Genomic DNA, 13328 nt, shown 5'->3' with positions numbered 1-13328 from the left:
TGATCATTTCTGACTGTGAAGAACAGATTCTTCTACCAACCCCAAGTGCTGACTGGTAAACTCCTAATGTTTAATGGTAATCTGATACCTAATTCTCCTTGGTTCTTTACATTTGATGTCAAATTTCAGTTTGAGTCATTGTATTTTTCACCTACCGCTTGAACTAATCACAATATTTCTGACTTTGAGCTGTATCAGAGTTACCGTCTCCATAGCTATATCGAGCAGGCTTAAGAACAAATCTCTCTTTTTGAAAAACCAAAATCAAGTTCTCATTTAATGCTTCTCCAAATCCAGTCTGCAGTCTCCAAAAAAATTCTAAATTCTCAGCTTCGGCCTCGAGACTGTGTATGTCTAACACAAGATGATGGGCATAACTTGCTCTTGTAATTGTGAAGTCTTTTACTGGCTCAGTAAATCACCCTGAGACAAGGTAATTTTATACAATTCTGAGATACCATATTTGAAACAATGGGAATCGTATGTTTTCTGCTTTTATAATGAACTTCACATTTTCTAAGCAGCTGTGTCACTTATTCTCGCCCTTTGCTTACTGTCTTTTTCCTAACACCTTGACATCGCTAACGCCACAGAGACATAAAAGTAAATAACCTCTTATTTATCAGTTTTCAATTTTCTGTTATTTTCAATTTAGGCAATAAAGATTTCTGGTTTAGGTCACCTTCCTTTCTCTTTCTCATACTGGCAAGTAGTTTTTAACTGATATGTTAATCTCACAATGTACTGAAATAAAGAAACTGCTTGAACATTATCAAGACTGATATAACTTCTTTGTTACTGGCAACAAAGGTACACTGCTTGAAAATAATTTCATAAAATCTTTGGGCATTATATACACATATAGGGAAATGATTTGTTCATAGAAACGAAAGATAATCCACTGCACAAGTGGAAACTGCAGTGTGAGCGAAGATGCTCCTCTGCTTTGGCACAGTCTGTGATACCGACTTGTACATTGGATTAACCTCTCCCTTGGAGTGACTTGGGTATTCGAGCTGGGAACTCTACTTCAGCATTGCTGGAGTTTCCAAGCGCAAATGCCTGTCACATTTCCAGTGAGACCTAAGGTCCTTTAACATCTTACTGCTTCAGAAAATTTTTCCTACAGTCTTACTACGCCAGCAGTATAGAAAGTTTAACAAAGATTAAATAACTGTATGCCTCCAAAGAATTTTAAGACTGTAATTAAATTATGCCCCAAACTTCCACGTTACCAGAAACATTTGTTGTTTGTTAACCAAGGGAAAATATTTACCCATCTGTCACACAAAACAGTGTTCCTGACATTCTATGAGGAACTAATTGCTATGGATAATTTGATTTTTAAAATATGAAATATTTGTGGTTCCATCATCACCAAAACTGGAAATGTCACAGATAATTCATCTGGGATGCAAGAGGGAAGGAAATGCAACCTTACAGCCAGAGACACACTTTGGTCTCTTTATAGGAACATACAAATATTGAAGAACACACTCATTTTGGGGAAATGTTAAAAGTGAGAGCACAAAAGGCTCCTTTCTCTTTCCAGAGAATGCACATACGCAGGTCACCAAGTGTGGAGGTAATGTTGCACTAGAGAAATAAAAATGTGAGCAGCTATCTACCAGCGATCTACAATAGAAAGAAACTCACATGTAACCAATGTGTTCAAACTGCAGAAAATTGAACTATGTCACTTTTACCAATGATTTAAGAAATTCTCTAAGATAGCTTAGTTTATGAAGAACACTTAGGATTTAATCTGAACAAACGTTTGTGGCTGTTTTTATTTTCCTTTCAGCGATAACCATGGATAGAAGACGGAGATCATAATTTTGCTGTAAAACAGCACACGAAATTAAACTGGGATACGCACACTGAATAACAGTTTATACCCAGATATAATGTTCTGATGTTACAAATAAGGCAAACCATGAGGAATCAAAGTTGACAGAGTACACTCTCTGAAAATAGGGAGTTATGACCAGATCGGGTACCAGAGAGATAAGTGTCAATGAACAAAACCTTAGTAAACTAGAAAAGATGCAAGTTGCACAGTGCGGTCGTTACAACTGCACATACTTACGGATTCAGCATTACTCAGCTCTTTTAAATATCATTCTTTAGGTTACCGTATATTTGAATGCATTAACTACGGCAACCTCATTCTTCCATCACAATGCCACCAGAATTTAATCTGCCCGTTTTATTGGCATTTCCTTTCACTTTTAACCAGAAGTGGTTTTGTCATATTTCGTGTTACCCGAAATGTTTTTTTTGATCATCTCTTTTATTTCCAAGGTTTTCAGTAATGATTTAGTTAACAATTTCTACACACATTTGAATAATTCTTTGCACCAACCAATTCATACTAGACCTGCATTACATATTATTTCACGGTTTTATGACAACATCAAGAAACACGCTTGGTATTTCAAGTTCTAATTGGCGATACAGATGCAGTAAAATAAAGACACGGATGAGGAGTTCAAAGCAGCGGAGGAATATTAGTCACCGCAGTAGGCAGGTGTCTCAGGGTAGCAGCCCCCTGTACATTGTCAAGTTAATCACAGGCGGGGTGACAAAAAGGTTCTGAGGAAGGGTTTGAAACGGGATAATGAATTGGTTTAGTGTGAATCAGCAGCGTGCGCTTTCCACGTGCAAGGGAAAGTCACGGCAGAAGCGAGATCCCCAAGAAAGCAACGAACAGCAATAGATGGGCAAAGCAAACAAGAGCTGACATCTGAACGCCGTTTAAAATGTAAAAGGCAACATTCAATACTTCAAAGCAGGCTCCGAGAGAAAGCAAAACCTTTGTATTTCACACCACTGAGAAGGCAGACCAAAGACCAGGTAGATGATCAGAGCAACAAGCTGGAAAAATAAGCTTTCATCAGTATTTTGAATAGCTTCAAGCTGAGCGAGATTGTATTTATCAAGACCAGAGAAAGAGATTTTGCAATTGCAAGGAACACATTCTAGCTGTGCACCTTTCTCAATAAAGTCTGCACCTTTAAAGTTACTTTCTAGACAGAATTACCTATATTTAAACACTGGACAGATGTGAAGATCCTGAGAAAGGAAAACACTGAGCAATAAAGGATGGATGAGAATGTAGCAGCTTGCCCAGAACGATTAGAGTAAACAAATAAACTTGCTTATGTTTAGGTGATCAGACATTAAGCAGATGTCTAAAAGACAGGGAACATATTTAATTTGGACAAAGATCCAGAGAGAGGGTAAAGCTGTGAGTCATCGGCACAGACAGGTCCTGAATTTATATGCACAAACATAATTTTCCAGACATTACGTATGTAGAGAAGATGGCAGGAAATAATTATGCCCGCTGCAAATCACCAGCATCCATACTGGGGTAGCCATCCATAGGATGAAAGCTGAGAACTATTCAACTATTCTATTGATAAAACTCACCATAGTAACATGTGAGAGTCAAGGACTTACTGACATTGGTAAATTTTGTGGAGTAACAACTATTACCGTCAAAATCTTGAAGAGAACTGCTCTTTCCATCCTAAATGTGATTGTGCACATTTAAAAATTATCGTGTAGTGAAAAGATGAGATTAATATACATTTATACCTTTGTTACTGTTAATAAACAAAGAACTTCAATTCACTGGGAATTATCAGTATGGAAACACATAATACATATCACTAATACAGAAAAAAGGAAACATCCTTGTATGGAATAGGCAGAAATGTGACAGAAGAATCAAATTCTCCACATTGAACAAAAGATATGAACAACAATGGCTTGTGTCAAACAAATCCACCCGACAGCTATCATGTGAGATACGAGCTCCTTGAAAAAACAAGAACCACCAGGAAAATCAGTTGAAAGTCACACAAAAGGAATCAGGGAAAACCTTTTGTGAAAAACAAGTCAATTGTGGAAAAGTAGAAAAAATGCTATTTATTTTCACAGACATGCTTTGGTGTGAAACATGCTCTTGTGAAAACCTTCTAATAGTCTGTCTGTGTTAAATTCATCAACTGTCTTCTGCCTCAGAATAAACTTTCACCACAAAGTGAGGCATTTTCTGGCAAAACTGATGAAATTCTCCTTGCTGAAAATCTGGTATTTTTGTATATCACATAAGATTAAATCAAAGTAGCAAAACCCATCACGACTAAGAAGTGAAATCCTTGAGCAAGTAGGGGTGCAGGACTAAGATAATAATAATCATCATCATCATCATCTCGAGTCAGCATTCCAAGTCATCAGTAAGACTTACATTAACAAGAAGAGGTAAATGTATACAAAAGAATAAAATGCTCTTAAGTGGGAACTATATGAATTTTTTGAAGTACAAACTATATCAAGTGTTCAGAATGCATGCAAACTATGCAAATACATTTATTTTGTATCTATTCACCTAAATCGATCCTCAACAATCACGGATTTTCCTTGCCCTTCATTGACTCTTTCCACTTTCTCAAGTCTTTCTCAATCAGAAAAGCAGCTTTTTACACCAAGCAATATTACTTCCCAGCCTTGCGAGGGGATGCACATCTGTACCAGGCTTAAAATCATATTTCGCACTTTTACTACATACGTGTATATTTGAACTCAAATAAATTTAATCCGGTCAAATTTATTTTAAAATCCAAACCGAGTATTTGTCAAAACTGAAAGCAGCTCCAGCAATTTCTCCCAGGGGAATTCTATGTGTCTATTCCTCTTCTCCCACGGGAAAGCATTATGCAATTGAGACATACCTCTTTTCCCTATATTTTGTAACACACATTAGAAGTATCAAGTCTTGAGCACACGTAACTTTTTTGTCTTGTACAAACACAACAAAAATTTCCCTGAGCAAACACTAACGGTTGTACCTCAGGGAACATCGCTGCACCGATAGAGACACAGAAAACACATTGTAAAGTCTCTCATCTGGCTGCTTGATGTAACAAGGAGAGTAAACAGAAATGACGACGTGCAATTAAGTTTTAGTTTTGGACTCAAACAAAAATTTGGTTAATTTCATACATTCTTAATACTATTTTCCGAAAATAAATCTCAACTCATCTCTCCCAGATCTCCAGACTAAAAAAAAAAAAAATTCAGCACAAATATAAGTATCTCTTATCAGAACTGGCCCTATATTTCATTACTAGTTCTTTTGCTGAACTTCTGTATTGTTAGTACGTACACCTACCTAGATTATATGTAAATTTGCTGGCAAAGTAGGTGTGAGAAATCAGATATTAATGTCCTGCCTTCTACAGATCAGTTTACCTTTAGTAATTTTTCATATTTTTCTTTCATATTTATTCAGTTGATTGTTTCCCGCTGAAAACGGACAGAAGTCCAGTGACGGCGCTGATTTTTGGATGCGTCAGCAGCCTTTGGAGGTGGTTTGCCCAATTTCCCATGGCTCATCTCCACGGGCAATAGCAAAGGTGGGAAATGCGGTCTGGGGGGTTTGTCTTTTCACACGTTCCCGGCGTCATCAGACGGCTGGGAAGGGAAGGTGGCAGCACATTCTGGGATCTCTCACCCCGTTCCATGTACGTGCGGTGGATCCACCTGCACTTTATCCCATTTAAGCCCGTCAAGCCGTCTGAAGACAGCGCTTGGCTTTCTGCATCTGCTTTGAACGCCGGTTTGACAGTCTGCTCGGATTCCCAGTTGCAAGCCTAATTAGGATCCTCAGTAATGCCGGGCTGGCAGCCACTATCTAAACAAGATTAAAATGAAGATTGATGAAATGAACAATGAAAAAGTACTTTCAGCCCAAACTTAGCAGTTGGCAACACAGATACTTAAATGCCCTTATGTGGATGACTTAACAGCAAAGACAGTAATAGTCTCTCTGTTATGAAAGACCCGTGACCGCAATACACCGGGCTGAAATGTAAAGGACTCGGCTTGGAAATAAATTTAAAAGCCAGTCAGGAGAACAGCAGCATGAAAAAAGGTCACGTAACTCTGCAGAGGATGTAGGTATTTGAAGATCTGGTTTTATTCCAGCTTGCAATGAAACCCGAGAGGTTTGAAATTCTACGAAAGAGATTTCAGAGCCCACGCCCTCAGGTAGTCTGCCCGACTATCTTGGAACCACAGAACACAGGAAACTTGACATTTTTTGATGGGGAACAAAAATAAAACCAACTCTTAGCCCTTAAAGTCAATGCATTTTTCCCACATTTAACTCATTTACAGAACAGAAACCACAGGCTTTATTCCTTAAATACTGATTACAACAGCAGCGTACTGCTGGCAAGATTTCTGCACTACAAGCACCGTTTTTGGCTTATGTATGTGTTTGACAAATATATGTAAACCAGGATATAAATAAAACATGTTCTTATTTTACAATTATTAATTTCCACTTCCTAAAATTCAGACAAACTGTTAAAAAAAAAAAATCAAAGCTGCACAAATCAGATCCACATTTACATTGCTACGTAAGGATGTGCCAAAGAATTAACAGGGGATACGGACTGTGGCGTAATTTATTCATTTTAAGTGGACATTTTAACCAGCTGGTGAGTGAGAGACATTGAAAAAGAGCTGAGCACGCACCACCTACCCTCCAGACTACCATCTCACTTCAGCTGAGACTAAATCGCCAAAGAACTCAAAGAAACAGATATTCATTGAGAAGGCAAAAATGACTCAAATATTTTATACACCGCAGAATGGTTTATCATCAGACTGACACATGGAGCCACGCTCCGGAGGGGACTAGAGCTACTGTACAGCGCAGGTTTGAAGAGCTCACATCAATTTGAGCAGCTGAAGAGATGGAAAGTTGTATTTTGCCTTGACAGGACATCAAATCACCTGGAAAAGTTCTGACCCAAAGCGCCGCGAGGTTTCCCTGAGATACATCTGTCCCGTGTTATCGCCTGGGGTTGGAGATGCCACGGCCCCAGCTGCAGTGCTCTCTGCAGGTCCAGCAGCCCCCTAACTCCTGAGAGAGGAAAATTTCAGCACTAGAGTGTTTATTTGTGAAAAATACATCTATCTCTGAAAGCTGCAAGGGCGCCCAGGACGCGTTATCTTTCTTTGTTTATACATATCCAGGTAAATCAAACATGAGCTCTGTTTGAAGGAGATCACACGTGAAAAGCTTTCATTCCCCAGAGCATCTCAAAACGACAAGTCTGTTGTTTTCAAAAGTCTGTTTAAATTAGAGCTCGCGAGAAGCTGCTTTCATCATTGGCTGGTTGAAAATGAAGAAAGCTTGAATCATCCGCTCCCTCCTTTTTCCCTTTTCCTCCCCACCCCCGGCACATCTCGCTTCTCGCTCAATGTAAAAATGGTGAATAACACATGTAATAAACTGTGGAATTTTGGTTTTTTCCACTGGAATCCCAGGGAGTCCAGTCACACCATGTCAATCAGTCTCCTTCCCCACTTGTGGCCCATCTCCAGCTACCCAAGCACGAGCTCATAGCAGCCCCTGCTCCGGTGCCTTGATAACTAAATGGATCTCTTATGCGAACCACTCTTTATGGCCACTTCATTTACCGAATTCCTAAAGAAAGTTGGCAAAAATCTCTCTCTCCATTTAATCACTTCTGGATTTGCGTCCGTCTGACTCCTCAGGAATGCTGGCTCGGGAGCCAGATAAAGCACAAAAGACCAAACAAAACGCACTTCTTTCCTCTTTCAACACAGCAGGCAAATGGTATCATCCTGCAAATTTCCTTTTCCTCTTGTTCTTTCTCTTTGTATTTTCATGTCCAGCCACTGCTTCTTAAATTAATTTGTGCTGACAGCATAAAGTCCTACGGCTTCACATTCTTTATTTGCTCTGAAATACAGGGAACTTCTGCAAGATAAAAATATTTACCTGTCTTCAGATAATCCCCTGTGGTTGTGAAGTTTGTCTCCAGAAGCCCTGACAGTACGGAGTACGGTATCACTTCTCAGACTTTGTTTCAGAAAACTACAGGATCACGGAATGGTTTGGGTTGGAACGGACCTTCAACGGTCATCTGGTCTCAGAAGGTTTAGTGTTACCAACATCCCAAAAGCAGGTTAGTCTAACGCACACATTCTTTAGCACTTTTGTAATTAGCATTTCCGTGAGCAAAAATTAGAGAGGTCTCTGGTTTTTTTCATTGCAGAATTTGGCTTTCTTGTCAGCTTTAGTAGCGCTGTCCGGTCACTTGTAAGTGGACATCATATGAGTGAACCCTCCAACACAGCACAGGGCTCTCGTTGGGAGATGGGGCCCTTGGTGGGGATGACACAGGAGACCAGTAGATAACGCGTCTTTACTATATCTAAGCGGTACTTTTCACATCTATTCTCACAATCAGCAGAAGCAGCCGTTAATTTTATTTACGGAAATTCTGAGATGAATCACAGTCATTAATTTTCCATTTGAAACGAGAGCAGCGGGGACAAAAAAAAAAAAATCTTTTGGGACCATGTATAAGCTAAATAATACAAGTCTTAACTAGGAAAACTAGTGAGAAACTAATATTGCCTAAAGCTAAAATCAGCTTTTGATATCAGCAGTCCACAACTTCTTACACGCTGTGAAGACCACAAATTCAGCTACTGTCTGCTAAATACTTCCAAAATAGAATAAATCATCTTACAACCGTCCTCAAAAGTATCACTGCTGATTAGGAAGCATCCACAAAAGCTGATGCTTGAGGTACCCATCATTACAGCGATTATTTCTAATGGTCTACTATGCATTTTTATTAATGTGCTGTTAATCTATTTGCAGATAATTATCCAATTTGGTCGGACCAATTTTCAAAAGAAGTAATTTAAATTGACAGGAAGATTACTGAAGCTTACACGGCAGAAACATTAGTCAGAATAAAACTACCGAAAAAGTGGAAAAACATGGAAGACCCTGCTCAGCCAAATTTCACAAGCAAACTCACTGTCTTTATAAAGACAGCATATAAACTTCTGTCTTTACTTAAGGGCAAACTAATGAGATCGCTTCATCAGCGCCACAGGGAAGATTTTTAAAATAGAAGAAATAATGACTCTTAGTTCTCCTCATTTCAGTCTAACAGATGGACAAAACGATTTAGATATTAATTGACTGCGAGTCAATTAATTAGGCTTCAGGCTTAGAAACATTCGACACCAAGTTTTCAAGGCAGCTAGAAAAAGAGTTACATTCTAGGGAACCCGAGGTTTAGCTAATGCATTCGCTATACTTGCACTAATGCACTTGCTATATATAAATATATATATATATATATTTCCTAGTGAGGAGGGAGGAGGCAGAACAGTTCTGCCCATCAGGCAACATGACTTTGGAAGGAAGACCTGAATTAGAGTTTTGTCAGATCTTACCTCCACTTTAAGTTAATCCTCCCTAGGTGCCGTTTTCTTCATTTTATTTCAAAAAGACTCATCCATGTGGCAGCATATTAGCTTTGCAGATGCTCAGAGTGGGCTTTTTATAACACCTACATGACTCAGCCTCCCTCGGTTCTGTGGAAAATATACACTTTAATACACTGTCTCTAACAATGTGTATATAATAGGTGGGTTTCATTATTGTTGTTATTATTTTTAAATTTATTTATTCTGTTTGGCTGGCTGAAGCAATTTGCTCTCTATAGGAAGACATCTGTCTCTCAAGAGGAAGACAACAGAAGTGTTTATAGTGAAGCTATAAAAGCAGGGAGGAAAGATAAGCAGTAACCGGGACTATCAGATCCAATTAAAATCGCTGGTATAACAACAGGAGAACATAATCAACTATGAGAGCAATTTAAGAAAGCAGGACAGAGAACAGACAACACAAACAGAAGAAGAAAATGATTATTATTATACATCTTTAAGGGTCATGGGAGGTCAGCCCCTCAGTTATTTGCTTTATTGCAGAAAACAGCATATCCAGTAAGAACCCAAAGAAGAGAATGTCAGTGAGTGAGACAGTAAAAGCCATGGAGAGAAACAGAAATATATTTCTAGGAAAGCATAACCAGTTGTCTGCACAACAGCAAATATTAAGAGATTCTCATAAAGCACATAATACATCTTCTACTCAGCACTTAATCACTAAAGCTCCTCTTCATTTCTCTCAAACACACTCACAGTTTTAACTATAGTTTTCGTAAATATTTGTGAGAAATCACTTGTGACATTGTAATGAAACTTAAGAGTCGCTCAGCAGCTTCAAGTTCACTGCAGGATGGAGCCTTTGGACTAATTAAAAGCCCATATTTGTAATTACACAAAACATACAGCGTGCATTGAGCTGAAGAGCAGCATTCTCTCCAGTCTGGGAACTGACAGTGCTCACTGCACTGATGGTTCGTAATTGTCAAGCCCTCACAACAACGTAATTTTCCTCTATATCTGAAAAAGCGAATGAGCTGCGTCACCCCTCCCTTGTAGTCTCGTTATCAGCTCCTGGAGTCTTTGCACAGAACACCACGTTCGGGTTTCTGCACGCAGCTGATGAAGTAGTTTCCTCTGCTAAACAGAAAAAGTTACAAGCAGGGATGTACTGACAGCACTTGGGCCCCACTGAGGACACCTGGCTTCCCAAAGCTGCTTTGTTATCCTCCACAATCTCTGCTGCAACCTGAGTTTCCCGGCCTGTTCCTTCTCACACCTGGATTTACGAGCCCTCGCTTCGCAAGACGAGCTCAACAGACGAGTGGTTTCTCTCTTCCCTTTCCTGCTCTTGTTTCGAGATGCCTTCCTGGCAAGGCTGAGATGGTGACAGAGACTTTCTTGGCCTATGAAGTCCCTGCTCTTTTGCTACAGTGGTGACTTTTCTCTTTCTTCTACTTTTGCTTTCTGTCACTCGAGCCTGGATTTTGCTCTCATGCTGAGCTGGCGAGGACATCCTATCCCTTCTCCCCCATGTGGCTTCTCATATCCTGCAAGTTCCTCACAAATCAGAAGAACGCATGCGTGCAAAAAAAAAAACAACCCCAAACACTCAAACCAAAAAGCAAGCAAGTGGCACACAGTTCATACCAGTCACCAACGCTGTCAAATAGCATAGCAATTTTAGTACAAGACGGTGGGTTCTGAGGTGCTTTTCAGTAACCACAAAAGTTGACGTTAAACCTTTAGCCGGGAAGTGCTGTGATACCTGTATCGTAATCTCCATTTCTTGAGCGTGTAAGTATAGATCTCATCTCTGCAAGCTCCAGAGACACAAAAAGCTGGTGAGAAAGAAGGGATCTAACACAAAAAAGCGACGCCCCTTTAAGAAAAAACAAACACCAGAACAAAAAGAAAAACAACCAAAACCCACCCACCAGAATGTTCTTAATTAAAAAGAAGAATTTCAAAGAGTCAGAGCAAAGATAAATTCTTCCACAAGGAATCTCTAATTTACAGACTGCCTATTTACACAGGCCAGTGTCTATTTACCCTGGAAAAGTTGTTACTTGCATAGTAATCAAGTCCCCGCTTACTCCAGCTGTTGCAGAGTGAATGAACCCTCTTCTCAGCTAAACAATGAGGGGGTTCAGCCAAATCACTCATCTAAGAAGGGACCGAGCACCAGAGACTACGCGAGGTCTGGGAACAGAGGCAGCCAAGAGCATCCCCTGGCCAGAAAAGCCAGAAAAAAACCCCCTTTCCTGCATACGCAGCTGATTCTCATTAACTTCGTAAGGTTTACATGCTAAATTCACTAGGTTAAACTGAGTTTCCAAGTTAAACTGATTACACACAAGGCACAGCCTCTGGAATAAGCATGTTCACGCTCCAATCGTATAGAGATATCTTAACCCATAGGCTTTATAAGTTGTTTTCCTATAATGCGCAGCTGCTAGTTCCACTGCAAAATGACAGTTTATATTATCTATCGGCAAGGCCATCCCAAAACTTTCTGCTTGCACCGACAACGAGTGTTGGAGCACACTTGTGCAATTCGCTCCCCACCGCCCACAGGAATAAAGTGCATCAGTAACCAAAGTCCTATTTGAGTGACTCCTCCAGTTAAGAGGACCTTGCTGTGAGTTTTACCAGCCGCACATTGTACTCCAAATAAACGCTGTTGTGCTGGCAATACCTGTAACGCGGTGCCTGATGCGAGACGCTCTTTGAACCCCACTCCCAAAAGAAGAAAATGACCTTTCCTGATAAAGTCTCCCAGAAAGGGGAAGCATTGGGAGTATTTTTTGTTTGGTTGGGTTTTTTTGTTGTTTCGGGGATGGGAGGGGGATTGTGGGTTTGGTTTAGCTGGTTTTTGGGGGTTTTTTGAGTGGCCAACGCCAAAGTGCAAACTCTAAAATAAACCGTTTACTTTCTTGACAACACACACGGCAACTTCAAAAGATGACGACGACTTTGTTACTATGCCCGAGTGTGTAAAAATAAATGATAATGAAAGCGTATCTTTTTTAAAAAAAAGAGTGTTTCACTTTAGGAACAGCACAGGAGTTTTGTTTCGCCAAGTTGTAGCTAGAGCCCCGAGCGCCGCTGCTTTTTGGTTCAAACGTAAAATATCCTACAATGCCACTTACTGAAAAATACGTTTGTGACTTGAGTGATGAAAACAATGCAGAACAATCTAAAACGCCCACAACTTGTTTACATCTTGTAAGGCACTGCAGACATGTGGAGAGAGCAGCAAACCCTCATCACTCAGAATTAGCAAGCTTCAGTGTGTAATGAGGACGGCAGAATGCCTAGCCAAAGGGAAAAAAGGGCAGAAAACCCCAAAAGGAAACAAAAAAGGCTGCTTCTAACTAATGTTCCTAAAAGGCATTCACTTGAGACTACATAGGCAGAGTTAGTTTTTAAGCCTCAATTTCTGAAGACCTGGGGAATAGCAAAGTATAAAAGTAACGCAAGTTGCAAATAGGTCCGAAGAGAAATTATTGCAGAGAAACTGTATTTCTGTGGAACAGAAAACAAATATGTTTTTAACTACTGCTTGATGATGAAGAGTAGAAACGCACGTAAAAAACCACATTTGAAACAGCACAGTGCTGTGTAAAAAGAACCATGACGCACATTTTAATAAATTACATGTCATAGTTGAATGCAATATGGAAGCGTTCTCTCTCTCAATCCTGAAGAGCTTTTTGAAAATCGTCCTTTGCAGTTTTTGTTTAAATACATCAGCATAATTTTAGCCTATCATCTTAAATTCTGCATTCAGATCCAATCCTTTATAAATTCCATTACCTTACTACTTACTCAGTGGTACATAACAGATCATTATTGAACATTATTTTATATAAAAAATGAAATGCCAATCGAGTAAACACATTTGATTCACAAACACATATCATAGATATCTAAATAATAATTAAGTTGTCAGTCATAAAGAAGTTTTAGCGAGAGACACAATGAGAAAGGAAATAGCAATACAATATCCACAAGCTGCAAAGAGA

At 39.5% G+C, this 13328-nt stretch overlaps 1 protein-coding gene across 2 annotated transcripts in view; it reads right to left on the bottom strand.

The window, feature by feature from the left end:
• GRID2 (glutamate ionotropic receptor delta type subunit 2) overlaps nucleotides 1–13328 on the bottom strand; it is a 570960-nt gene that overhangs the window by 214258 nt on the left and 343374 nt on the right. The window lies entirely within an intron of this gene.

This window comes from Caloenas nicobarica, chromosome 4 (genome assembly GCF_036013445.1).
Source record: "Caloenas nicobarica isolate bCalNic1 chromosome 4, bCalNic1.hap1, whole genome shotgun sequence".
Classification (NCBI taxonomy): Eukaryota; Metazoa; Chordata; class Aves; order Columbiformes; family Columbidae; genus Caloenas; species Caloenas nicobarica.
Note: the sequence above shows the minus strand (reverse complement) of the source record. Positions and strands in the feature narration are given on the sequence as shown.